The sequence below is a fragment of the Triturus cristatus genome, chromosome 4_2 (genome assembly GCF_964204655.1).
Source record: "Triturus cristatus chromosome 4_2, aTriCri1.1, whole genome shotgun sequence".
Lineage (NCBI taxonomy): Eukaryota > Metazoa > Chordata > Amphibia > Caudata > Salamandridae > Triturus > Triturus cristatus.
The window spans coordinates 21,161,051-21,173,791 of record NC_140586.1 but is presented as its reverse complement, the minus strand read 5'-3'; the positions used below and the strand labels follow the sequence as shown (position 1 = coordinate 21,173,791).

At 47.6% G+C, this 12,741-nt stretch overlaps 1 protein-coding gene across 5 annotated transcripts in view; it reads right to left on the bottom strand.

Moving 5' to 3' along the window:
- Positions 1-12,741, bottom strand: part of TROAP (trophinin associated protein) — a 324,800-nt gene that overhangs the window by 246,380 nt on the left and 65,679 nt on the right. For 3 of the 5 annotated variants that reach the window (XM_085600252.1, XM_085600254.1, XM_085600256.1), the window contains exon 2: positions 8,488-8,508. The exons of the other annotated variants lie outside the window; for them this stretch is intronic. The gene's annotated coding sequence lies outside the window, so the exon portion shown is untranslated. The remainder of the gene's footprint in view (positions 1-8,487; positions 8,509-12,741) is intronic. 5 annotated transcript variants of the gene reach the window in all.

The following is a 12,741-nucleotide window of genomic DNA, read 5'->3' as shown; positions in this document are numbered from 1 at the left end:
CCAACATGGAATTTATTAAGCTTTTACTATTTGATTTGTATGCACTTTGCCACGTGAGCACTTCGCAAATTGACTTCCCTTTTGTAAAATCATCATATATGGTTTCTTTTCTTGCTTTAAGTATATAAAGTGATAAGCCATTTTTTAATTGTATTTTAACTGTATGTCTGATGTACTCTTTTACGGTTATGGAAATAATCAAAATGAAATTTGATGGTGATGAGGAGACTTCAAGATCCTTAGTAAGGTGTTGGCCCTCCAACTGCTCCCACATCTTCAGGCTCTGATTCATACAGACCAAATCAGCTTTATCTCCACCTGCAGCACCTCTCAGAACTTTAGGCAGCTTTACCACGTGATGTACCATCCTGAGGCCCAAGACGCAGTGCTTATGTCAGAGGACCTTGAAAAAGCATGCAACACAGTGCGATGGGACTTTTTATTTGATGTGATATCAAAGATGGGCCTGGGCGAGAATTGGGTTAAGTGGGTCAGAGTGCTATACAGCGCTCCGATGGCCCAGGTCATAACTGGAGTCACGCTCTCCCCACAATACTAGGTATGTAGAAGCAGGGATGCCCGCAGTCCCTGCTGCCATTTGCTCTGGCCATGGAACCCCTCACAGAGCTCTTCAGACAAGAAGGCCAGGGCTCTGCCGTTACAGCAGAGAGAAGAGAACACATTATTTCCCTCTACGCGGATGTTATACTCCTTTAATTGAGAGACAGGGACCCAGGCATCACAACACCTTTGGAACTCCTACAGGATGTTGAGGTGGTGTCTGGTCTTCGGGTCAATAAGACCAAGACACATATGTTCCCGTCTCCTTGGGTGCGGCGCAGCCGCTGGGCCTCCCTTCAGATCTGGCTATTAAAGAGAAAGTGCGACACAGGTGTTTTTACCCTCCAAAAAAACGGTTTGTCAACTTGACAAATGGATGCTTTTTCTTGTCAAATCGCGCAATGACAACTTTTCACTTTAACGTCAGCCACATCCCGTTCTTTAGACGCGGCTTGTCTAAAGAAAGGGGTGTGGCCCCCATTAACGTGAAGGCGCTGCATGGGTGCTGGTAAACAAATATTTGCAATGCAATAGTTCTCGCATTTTAAAGAGCTTAAGCTATTGCAATGCCAATAGCTCAAACTCTCGTAAATGCGAGACCTATTGCATTGCAAATGCTTGTTCGAGACTACTCGTCCATTCTGGCGGGCTGACAACAGGTGTTCTGCTTGCTCACAAAGTGAAGAAGCAATAAAGATTCCTTTAAATCTGGTCACATTTGCTTGCTTTCAGAGACAGAGGTCAAAAGTCAGTTTGTCTTCCGAAATTTATATTTCTTTCTGTGACTGAAGTTAGAGGATTTAGTAAAGTGAACTGTGACAACTGAACTGTGCAAAGCATGTGAAATGAAAGTCTGTAAGATGGAAGGCTTTTTTCTCTAACACAACACTGAAATAGCCAACAAGTAAACTGTTCAAACATTTCAAATATATTTCACTAGTTATGAGGATCCATTTTTGTAAAACTGTGGTGAAAGGATAGGATCATAAAAAATTACAACACTTTACTTGGGAATGTGCATTTAAATATTTTTGCTGAAACACAATTTCCAATCATTGTTTATGCACTATTATCAGTTAAACTACATGTTAGGGGGAACGTTTTGTGGCCATTTCAGTGGAAAATATGCTATCTGTAAATGACAGTGCACTACCACATCATGCTTTAGTAATATATTTATAAAAAGTGAGTTTTGGGAACTATTACGCCCCCTGCCCAGATGACAATGCTATTAGTGAACTAAGACGCAAACAAGGATCATGTGTATCCCTATATATGGGCCCGATTCATGTTATTCAAGGAGCTAACATTTGGTCTAGTATAGAAAACTTTTTTTGTACAGCAGAAATAGCGAATTTGCATATTTGAAGGTGCTCTGTTAAGTGATTAAGAAAAAGGCGGATCGTTGAGACAAACTTTTTGCCTAGGATATCACAATTTTAGACCACCTGCAGGTCTAGTAAAAATGTTATGATTTTTCGAGCCCTGGTTTATAGATCTGGCCCTAGTGTTAGTTAGAAGACGAATAGCTATGAACTGGAAATCGGCAGTTGGACCCCAGACTTGGAGGACGGATGTCACTCAGTGTGCAAGGGCTGATGAGAGGGTGTTGGTTAGAGAGGCCAGAGGGATGCGGGTCCACCCTATAGCAGATTTATGGACTGAGGTGCTGGTAATGTGGGAGGACCTGGAGAGTGGCCCCGGGGAGGAGCAATGACTCAGTTGAGGAGGGGGAGGTTGGACCATCAGGGGACCAAAGAGGCGAGACAGTTACGAGATGAACTGGGGAGCAACCCTAGAACCCTGGCTTTAATGTGCTGCCCAGTTGTAGCAAGCGGAGGAGTTTAGATCCCCCTCACTCCACACCAATTACAAAAGGTGTGGCCATGGCCGTAGAGGGCATTTGTCATAACACTAGGAGGGATCCGCCCAGTAGTGGCTGCCCAGACCATCTTCCACGCGCCTATCCCCCTGCTAGTTGGTGGTTGCAACACACTGGCACTACGGGTAGGCGACATTAAGCTGACAGAGTTCTTTCTTTGTACAAGGTCACCCTGTTTTCCAGTTGTTTTTTTTGTTCACAATATTTTCCCACTTCTGGTTATATAATTGGCAATTTAATTCCCTTAGAATGCTGTATTATTTTACTTGTTGTAGTGTTACCATACCTCCGTTCGTAAAAGCAAGGGGATATCTCCTGAGAACAGCAATGGTGTAAATTGATAGTAACAATTAAACCAGTGTTAAACGTCGAAAATAAGACTGTGAAATGGTTTATTACTACATGTCACACCGATGTAACTTGTTAGAATGAAAAAATGCCAATAAAAAGAACTTCAAAAAAAGCATCAGATTTGAACTTGCTAACTTTTATTTGTATTCTATGTAGCCTAATAATTAGTCTGATATCAGCTCTGAGCTAACTGAAGAATATGCTAAATGAGGCTAACTTTTCAGACTGTCTTTGTTATCAACCCTCATGGATTGCTTATGTGCGACTGTGGAAATGTCTAGCCCGTGGACACCTGTTTTAGGTCAGAATTGTGACATTTTTATATTTTCAGGCACAGGTCACCATTTACACAGGGAAATGGTATTCCGCATTGGGTTAGACTGCAGATTTTTCCCTTGACTAGTTGTGAAAAAAACCTGGTCTAAAAGATACTAAGAGTTGGGTAACAGCACAGGTATTTTTCAGAGTGGTTGTGAAAAAAAATCATAATAAAATAACATGGTCCAAAGATACCTACACCCCTTTAAAAGCATCGGGGGAGGGGGGGTTTGCAGGCCAGCTGCCGTGTCAGAGAGACCCGTAAAACAGTTTCTTTGGAGATGCACGTCATCGGACCTTGTGGTGAGCTCCAGAGAGCGGTATCGGCAGGCATTGGTTCCGGATGTCGTTGCAAGAGTCGTCGGGCCCTTGAAGTCACACGCATTGCAGATTGAACTCCGTGAGTTTGAAGTCAGGGGCATCGACAGGCGTCGGGGCTGTGGTGTGAAGCGGAGCGAAGTGTGGTGCACTCAGGTAGCAGTGCAGGCAGCAGCTCGGCGCTGCTCATTGCGGTGCTGAAAGGTCACAGTGCAAGCAGCGGCATAGACGCTACTGAATCGCTGCCATTGGTAGACCCAATGCTGCGGTGCAAGATGGGGCAATGCATCGTGCGGGCCCACAGGTCGTGGTGCAAGCAGCAGCTTCGTTTGACGATGGTGCTGGTGTCGGTGAGCCAAGACTGCAGTGTGAGATAGCGCGGTGAGTCGAGTGTCCTACGAGCGGTGCCCCGAAACCACGTTGCAGACAGCGGCATCAATGTCAGATAGGAGTGGAACAGTCTGTGAGATCAGAGCTGCAGTGCGAAGCAAGGCAGTGGAGTGTGGAGCCCACAGGTCATGGTGAAAGTAGCTGATAGGTAGCAGAGAGACCAGGGATGCGGTGCGAAGTATGGTAGTGCCCTCAGCTGTGCCTTCAGGTCACGGAGCTGACCATGGCGTCAGGTTGCCTTTTCTCCTCTGTGGCAGCTCAAACATTCAGGTCCAGAAGCAAGTACCCAGCAGCTGCTGAAGTCTTTGATTTCCCTGAGACTTCCAACAGGAGGCAAGCACTACATCAAGCCCTTGGAGATACTTAGGATGCAGAAAGCGCAGTTCAGTCCCTTCCCTGCCCAAGACAGAAGCAGCAACTGCAGGCCAACCCAGCAAAGTGACAGTCTCTACTCGCAGCTCTTCTTCCTAGCAGATTGCTTAATCCAACAGCTATCTAAAGTTTCGGGGTCAGGGCCCCAATATATACCACATTTCCCTTTGAAGTTTGCACAAAAGAAGTTCCACTGGCATACATAATCCAGTTCTACCTAGGCCAGGCTTGGCTCACTCCAGGGAGTGAAGACAGCATTGTGAAAGACAGACAGTACATTCAGGTGCAAGTAACAACTCCCACTACTCTAAATGCAGCCAGGCCTATTCAGCCTGGCTAGGAGTCATTTTTAGCTATTCAAGTTCAAAGTGAGAAAGTCACGTTTCTACCTTAGGCCATGAAACTATAGTCGTGCAAGATTACAAGTGTTTAGCCAGACTAGCTGTGACAGACAAACATAGCATGGTCTAAAAGATACCTAAACCCCTTCAAATCAGATCGGAGCTTTCCAACAAGTGCATCTAAGTTCGGTTTAATAAAAAGTGAGCTTAATTTTGCTATCAACCCTCAGGACAGTGTATAGGTGCTTGAGGACATCAGAACCCATTTTTATAACTCAGATGGCCTAGCAGATTTTAATGTATTTCACCTGCAGGGGGTAGTCTCCAGTAAATCCCAGACACCACAGCGGTTGGGGTTTTGTTGCTATTGATCAGAGATGCTACCCTCCATTCTCGCCAAGGTGCTCAATTTTTGCAGCATGCAAAGGGACCAGGTAGAGGAGATGTGAAGTAAGTTTAATCTGTTGAATAAATGTTAAAGGCTTTCTTTTGGAAGGCTCACTGGTCAGAGAGGACTAGGTCTTAAAATGAATAAAATGCAAACTGCCAAATCTGTGCAATGCTGATATCCTTGCCAAAATAGTGTAAGCAAGTGTGAGAAAGTGCCCTCTTTCTGTATGGTTGCCCCCACTTTTTGGTGAACTGCTGATGTACTTTGACTAAGTGTGCCCTGGGCTCCTGCTAATCAGGTACCCAGTGTCTATATTCTTTCCCTAAAACTGCATTGAAGACCAAACCCAATTGGCACTCTCAGGCCACAGGTCAGTACCTGGTAAATGGTACCACGGGTACCCAGGGCACTGTGTCCAGGGAAGGCCTCTAAGGGCTGCAGCACTTATTGTGCCACACTTAGAGGCCCTGTACCTTTACACTTACACTGCCTTTGCAGGCTGCGTGTCTTGGTGCAGAACAAAGTGAAGAGTCGACATGGCACACTGTGCCATGCCTACAACCCACTGCCCTGCCATAGATCAGCCACCCCTCTAGCTGGGTGCCCTATAACAGTGGTGAGGGTACAGGTGCGTGAACCCTAGGCCAATTCTTGGACATTCCAAGTGCAGTACTGCCGATAAGAGTATATGGTGCTGGGAGTTTATTATTACAAACTCCACAGTACCAGAATGGCTTTACTGAAAACTGAGAAGTTTGGTATCAAACTTCTCAGCACATTAAACCCACACTGATGCCAGTGTGGGATTTAATGAAAAATGCACACAGAGGGCATCTTAGAGATGCCCCCTGAAAAACGACCGACCACTAGTGTCCAGGCTGAGTGGCTGCTCGCCAGCTGCCACCACCAGACAGGTTTCTGGACCTATGGGTCGAGAGCCTGCTGCTCTCTGGGGCCTGAAACTAGGCACATCCTGGGACGAGGTGCCAGGAATCCTCCCCAGGATGGGTAGGGTCCACGAAGGGGAAGCTTCAAAGGCTTGCCGCCTTTGTGAGCTTCCCCAGGCCTTCTACTGCTTCCAGCAACTGGTCCCCACCAGTTCTGGCCCACACTTTGGACGGGAGAACCGTTGGGAAAACCAAGTGAGGAAGGGAGGTGTGCCCATCTCTGCCAACCTCACCCCTCAGGTGGGGGTGGAGAGGGAAAGCACAACTCTCAGTCCTCGCCATCTTGCAGATGGGGGACCCAGCCAAACAGAGCGAGGTATATGCCCCCCTCCCACTGGAGGGTGGTATAATAGGGGGGTGTACCCACTGCAAGGGACCCATTGGTCCCAACCTTTTACGCACCTGTAATACCTCTAAATCTAGTATTTAGGGGAACTCCGAACCTTGCCTCCTCAGACAAGCAATGACCAAGAAGAAAAGAAGGACCAAACAGCTGTGCCAAAGCGAAGAAGGAGGACGAAGCCCACTGACTTGGTCCCAGTCCTACTGACTGGCCTGTCCCCACCTCGAACCTGCAGAAGCACAACTATGGTGTGTCCTGCTGCCAGCAACCTAAAGAACCCCGAGGACCTTCCCTGCCTTTCAAGGAAAAGACTTTGTCTCCCGCGAACACCGGATTTGTTCACCCACAGACTCCAGCGCCGGCAAAAATCCCACAGCCCGAGTTAGAGTGGCCCAATACCACGAGGCGGTCTCCCCAGCGATCCAGACCTGGGATCCAGTGATCCCTGACCTGCCTCAAGCCTCCAGCCAACGCCTGCAACCTCAATCCAGATGGTCCCTTCCCCCCACCCCCCCAACCGCAACCAGGAGCTGGTAAGAAGATCCAACCCTAAAAGACACCCCTGCACCAGACACCGCACGGCCTTGGGTGGCCCAACTGATGGCATCTAACCAACACCCAGCATCCCAACTTAAATCTCCAAGTGGTGGTCGCACCCAGAATACCTTCCTTCCCCAAGCCTGCAGTGTTTGCGCAAACCGGAGAATCCCCATCGAAAGTAACAGGGCACCCGACAACAAAACAGCATCCTGCACCCAGCCGCCCTAGTGCTGCTGAGGGTGTATGTCGCTTAGGCGCTATCCTCCCCTGTATCCAACAAGAACGCTACTAGACGAGTGGATAGGGTTGAGGCTTTATTTACAGAGTGAACACAGTTTTCAGTTTCTCTTTCTCTCAAGGTGATAGAAGGGTTGAGGTTGCCGTCACGAACGTAGGGTCCTGGTCAGGGCTGTGCCTGGTTCGTCCCGGTTGTCTTCACCTCGGCGGGGTCCTGGTCCGGGTGGGGTTTGCCTCAGCGGGATACGTAAAGGAAGGTAAGAGCAAGGGTTAGTTTGCTATCCTGATACGTCCGAGATTTGAGGGGGGGAAGGGTAGTGAGGATTCACCGGGGGTCCGTCACCGTAAATACACACGTGACCAGAGGGAAGCTCCGTGAGTGTTTCGGGTATTAGGAACACACACCCAGAGAGAGAAAAAAAAAACCCCAACCCCCAAGACACCCCGTGACCTCCCCACACAAAAGCAAAACCCTCCCGGATTATCTCCCTCCCCTTGTGGACAGTAACCCCAGGATTCGGCCCCGTACCTTTCCCAGCCACGCTCCTCCGGGCGCGTGGCGGGGCGAGATGCCGTGAAGTTGGCCTCCTGGCTCCGCAGACTGCTCGGCTCCTGCCGCTCCTTCGCTCTCTGGCTCTCGTCCTCCGTACTCCTCTCGACTCTTCGTTCCCGTCGCTCTGCTCACTCCGTCTCCGTCTCCTGCTCCAAGGGCTTTCGCGCCGTCAGTTCTCCAGACTTCCGCTTTACGGGGCTCACTGCTTTCTGATTCGTCCGTTCCTGGTGACGTTGTCAGATTCGTACCTCCTTCTGCAGCAATCCAGTCCACGTTAAAGGGGCCGCCAGCACCCTGCATGGGAGGTGTAAAGGTCCCGTCAACAGAGTCTTTCTCGAGGTTATCCTCCGATCCCTTGACTAGGCGACAGTGTACCTTTGGTGCTAACTTGAAGCCCCATTTGCCCTGAGCTAAAGTCCAGGAGCTTTGTGGCCTGCTCCTATGCAGCCACCAATCGAAGGCCCCCTATCCCCCATTGGAAAACATTGGGCCTCCGAAATCTGCAACCAGTCGACCTATTGCCGCTGAGGGTGTAACAAGAGTGCATCCTTGACCCTGGGGGAACCCTTGTTCTAACCCGAGAAAACCAACTCCCACAACAAAGTACTTACCTGTTAACCGATAACACCATTTCCTCCCATAGGATAACATAGAAACTTTTTCATAGAAAAACAGACAAAGTGTGGAGTTGGAATATCTATAAAAGTCTCTAAAACTGTATTCAACTAACAAACGCTTTTACGTACCTGTTTACAGGAAATGTACAGGTGCAGTATCCAGGTATACTACACTGTGTAAGTAAAGTAATCTGTAAAGTAATTTACTTGACATCCTATTGAAAAGCCAATACAAAGTATATGTAAAATATTTCAAAGTATAACCGAAGTATATATACAACTGCAATTCAAACTGTTATTATTACTGCAAAGTATAAATCACTTACCTGTGCCAGGCGTGCTTGGTTCTAGGAAATAAAAGAACAAAAAAATATTTTAATACAAAAAAAGAAATTAGTTCGAGTTCAGTCTTTGAGCGTGCGACAATCATCTTCGATTGAGTTTGTACAACAAATGCTTAACACTGCCCTCTTATGAAGCCTTACTGCTCGCCCACACTACCACAAATAGAGAGTACGGTGCTTTGTTATGTTAAATTGGTACTTCTAGAGCGCGCAGCTACTCAGGTAGAGTGTTCCGGCTCTAAAAGACCTCAGGGCAGAGCGGTCACTGTTACTAAAAGCGAGAGTGCCTATTGAATTATTGCTGAAATGGCCAGGTTTTCAGCGGCTTCCTAAAGCTAAGCAAATTATGCAACCTTCTGAGTGACATAGGCAGACTGTTCCACAGGCGAGCAGCCTGTACTTGGAAAGAGCGGCCGCCTATGCGGGCGCGGGAGAACTTGGGGACAACTGCCTGCTGCTGAAAGGCAGACCTCAAGATTCTACCAGGGATGTAGTACTGAACTCTTTCTGATATAGCGGGCACCAGTATCATGTAGAGCTTTAAAAACATGACCAGAGATTTGAAACAAATTCTCTTCCGACAGGAAGCCAGTACAAAGTTTTTATGCGAGTAGAGACCCACGCTCGATGTCTCAACATGAGAATCGCCCTGACCGCCGCATTCTGGATTACCTGAAACCTATTCAATAGGTATTCCGGGAAGCCTAGGTACAAGATGTTCACGTAATCCAGCCTAGAGACAATGAGGGCCTGGACTACTGTCTTCCTGGGAGTGATGGATAGTAAGGGGAGAAAATTCTTTAGCACTCTTAGGAGACCAAAGCAGGATCCGGCAACTGTCTGAATCGGAGCTGTCAAGTTCCCAACTTCTTCACGGAGACAGAACGATGAGAGTTCCCAACGCCCACTCCCCAGAACCCACTGCAACTCAGGCAGCTGTTCCAGGAAGGGGGAAAGGGGAATTGGACAGAGAAGAGACACTCCGACTACTCCTGGACTTCCTCCGCCTGCCTGCCAAGTCTTCGTTTGGTATTCTATTGGCTGGAATTGGAGTTCACCTAATGCACACAGGAGATAACACCTTGGTAACACTTAAACATAAATATATATTTCCGTTCACTGTAGGACTTGTTCTAAACCCTTTTCTTTACCCTACCAGGTTCTGACGGAGTCTTGCTTCTCTTCTTTCACTCAGTAGCCTCAGTTATATTGGGACTGAAGACTCCTAATACACACAAGGGAAAATATCTGGGGTTAACACATTGCCTTTCCCTCCCCGCATCAATGACTAATTTAACCTCACAATTCCCACCTGCTATATGCCAGTAGGCTATTGTAGAATATGACTTGGTGAGCAGTTAGTCAGTTGAAGGCAAATTGACTTTATCCCTGCAGATAGCTCAGTTCCTCATAAAGAGTAATGGAGATGTTCACTGTTACAGGTTCTTTTGATGCGCGCAAAAGGGAACAAGGAAGGAAAAATAGGTAGGAGAGAACAGGAAAAGCGCTAGGACACTGGGGTTCAACTTTTCATTGTAGTCACAGTCAAATGACGAACGGGAATCCTGAGACCGGAACAGTCTTACTTGTGATGTTGGAAATGGTGTCCTCAACGAAGACTTCTCAGTATTCTTCTAAGCTGAAGGAACTCTGGAAGGGTCGAGGATGAAGAGCTGAAGTCCAACTACTGGATACAGCCGTATCTTACCACATAGAAGGTAACTCCGACACCCTTCCTGAAGTGGCACTATGGAAGCCAAAACGTCCGACTGACTGGACGTAACACTGCAGGATAACTCTAGAAGTCTGACATGAGAGAATTACTTCCCACGGCAGCGAACTTACGAGACTCTCTCAGAACAACCACTCGTCTCCTCATACAAATTGAAGTGCGCAGATTCGCGCGCCGACTCGCGACTCGGCACCTAAAGTCTCGCGATAACTTAGACTCCCATAGACCCAATGCCGCGTAAATGGAAAACCAAGCGGCCATCTTAAAACGTGCAACTCTTCTAGACATTCAACCACAGGTTGCACAAGGAAGGTTTTACAAAGATTCTAGGTCTCTTGTAGAGTCTTCTGCATGTCGCAGTGACCTGATTCCTGACAGGAGCTTTCATGGATAGTGTGTCACCCAGCTTGACTCCCAGATTCTGAACTGTAGTTACAGATGTTGCAGGGGGTGACATGTCAGCAAGCCACCATCGACACCATACGTCGCAGGATGAAGAACCCAAGAAGATTCTCGGATTTCTCAGGATTGCACTTTAATTGGTTCAGCCTTAGCCAGGTGAACACCCCTGATAAACACTTGTCAATCTCATCACCCCCAATTTTCTCGCCCTTGTCACATGTAAACAAGAGTTGAGTATCATCTGCATACAAAATAATCGTCGCGCCATATGACTCAGCCAAGGGAGCGGGGGGCATATACAAGTTAAAAAGCCCTGAGGGACACCCACCTTCATGGGGGGAATGGGGGCAGCAAAAGGCGGAGATCAAATCACTTGTTGCCTGTCCTCCAGAAAGGAGGAGAACCACTTGAGTACCGTGCCACCAAGGCCGCACTCCTGAAGTCTCTGCAGGAGCCGGTCATGGGGCACGGTATCAAAAGCCGTGGAGAGGTCCATCAAAATCAGCACTGCTTTGCCTCCTTAATCTAATTTCTCTTTATTAACCTCAGAGACTTCAAGCAAGGCCGTCTCTGTGCTAAAGTGAGTACGGAAACCAGACTGGCTCCGATGGAGCAAATGGTTGGTTTCTACGTATTCTGTGGTTAACTAAATTCACATACTTCTCCAGGAGTTTGGAGGAAAAAGGGAGCAGTGATATCGGCCGGTAGTTTGGTGCTATCAAGTGGTCTGTAGAGGTGTTTTTTAATAGAGGGAGGATTTTCAAATTTTTCCAACTGTCCGGCACCTAACAATTATTCAGCGAAGCATTGTGGATCACATTGGCGGCTGGATTAATGATCGCTGCTACAGAAGACAGCACTTTGGATGGGCAGGGGTAGAGGGAGAGCCAGATTTGAAAGATTTCATGATCTCCAGATATTTTCCCAGAGGACGAGGGGGAAACTGGAAGGATAGACCTGTCTCAGGGGTGACGGAAGGTGTGGAGCATATGTTCTTTCCTGTGGCCAGGGTGGGATCCTCAAAGAAATCTTGAAGGGTTTTGATTTTATTCTAAAAATATGAAGCAAGATGGCTAATCCATTCTGAGGTGCGAGTAAAAGGTCTGTCGACTGCCCTAGGGGAACTAAAGTCTTTCACTACTTTAAAGATTTTTTTACTTTTATTCCCAGCTGTCTCAATTTTAGATGATAAGACATTTTTCTTTTCCTCAAGGATATTATAGTGAGCCATAAGGGCCTGTTTATAAAGTTTCTTTATCTTTGGGATTAAAATGTTTCCGCCATGCCCTCTCCAGTCGTTTACAGGCACTTTTGCTCTTCTTGAGAGCTTCCGTAACTATGGGGCTGAGACTCTAGTGGATTTAGCTGGGCAAGAGGCAAAAGGTGCAAGCTCCCAGGAGTGTAACTGGAGCCAGATCTCCAGGCAGTGTACATCACTCTCGAGGTTGCCGCTAAGGGAAATCGGACGGTGACAGAGCTTTGATCAGGGCTGCTGGGGTGATCTGATGGAAAGGTCTGGAAGTAATGGGGCGAGGCTTCACATAGGATTGAGGGCAGTCTGTCCCTTTACATACTCTAAAACCTAAAAGATGATGGTCAGACCATACTAGGGGGAGGGGCTCATCAATTTCTACCTCTTCATTGGAGAAAATCTGATCCAATGTGTGTCCCTTCTCATGTGTGGGAAGATGGACGTAAGGTAGCAGATTAAAAATAGCCAATGACTCCCACAGCATGATGGACTCCTGTTCTGCTGGTTTGTCCATGTGGATATTAAAATCACCAAGAACCAAGCAGTGCTTGTAATTGAAGACAAAAGGCTCTTGACCTCCGTCGCCAAAGTGAGTGCATGCGGGGATTTACCCATCGGAATTTAAAGCAGATCGGGAACAGCAACTCGCATTCTTACCGATGTCAAATAACCTGGCTCTACTGTAGGCTAAGGGCTTTCCTGGATTGTGGGAAAAACTGCCGCCTCTGGGATGCTGACGGGCGCAGGCTTGCTTGTCTTTGGCACTCCCACTGAGTGCGTTCGGGCAGCACCCAGTCTTATATTGCCCAGGGTAGAGCAACTAGAGCGCTCACCTATCAAAATGGTGGCG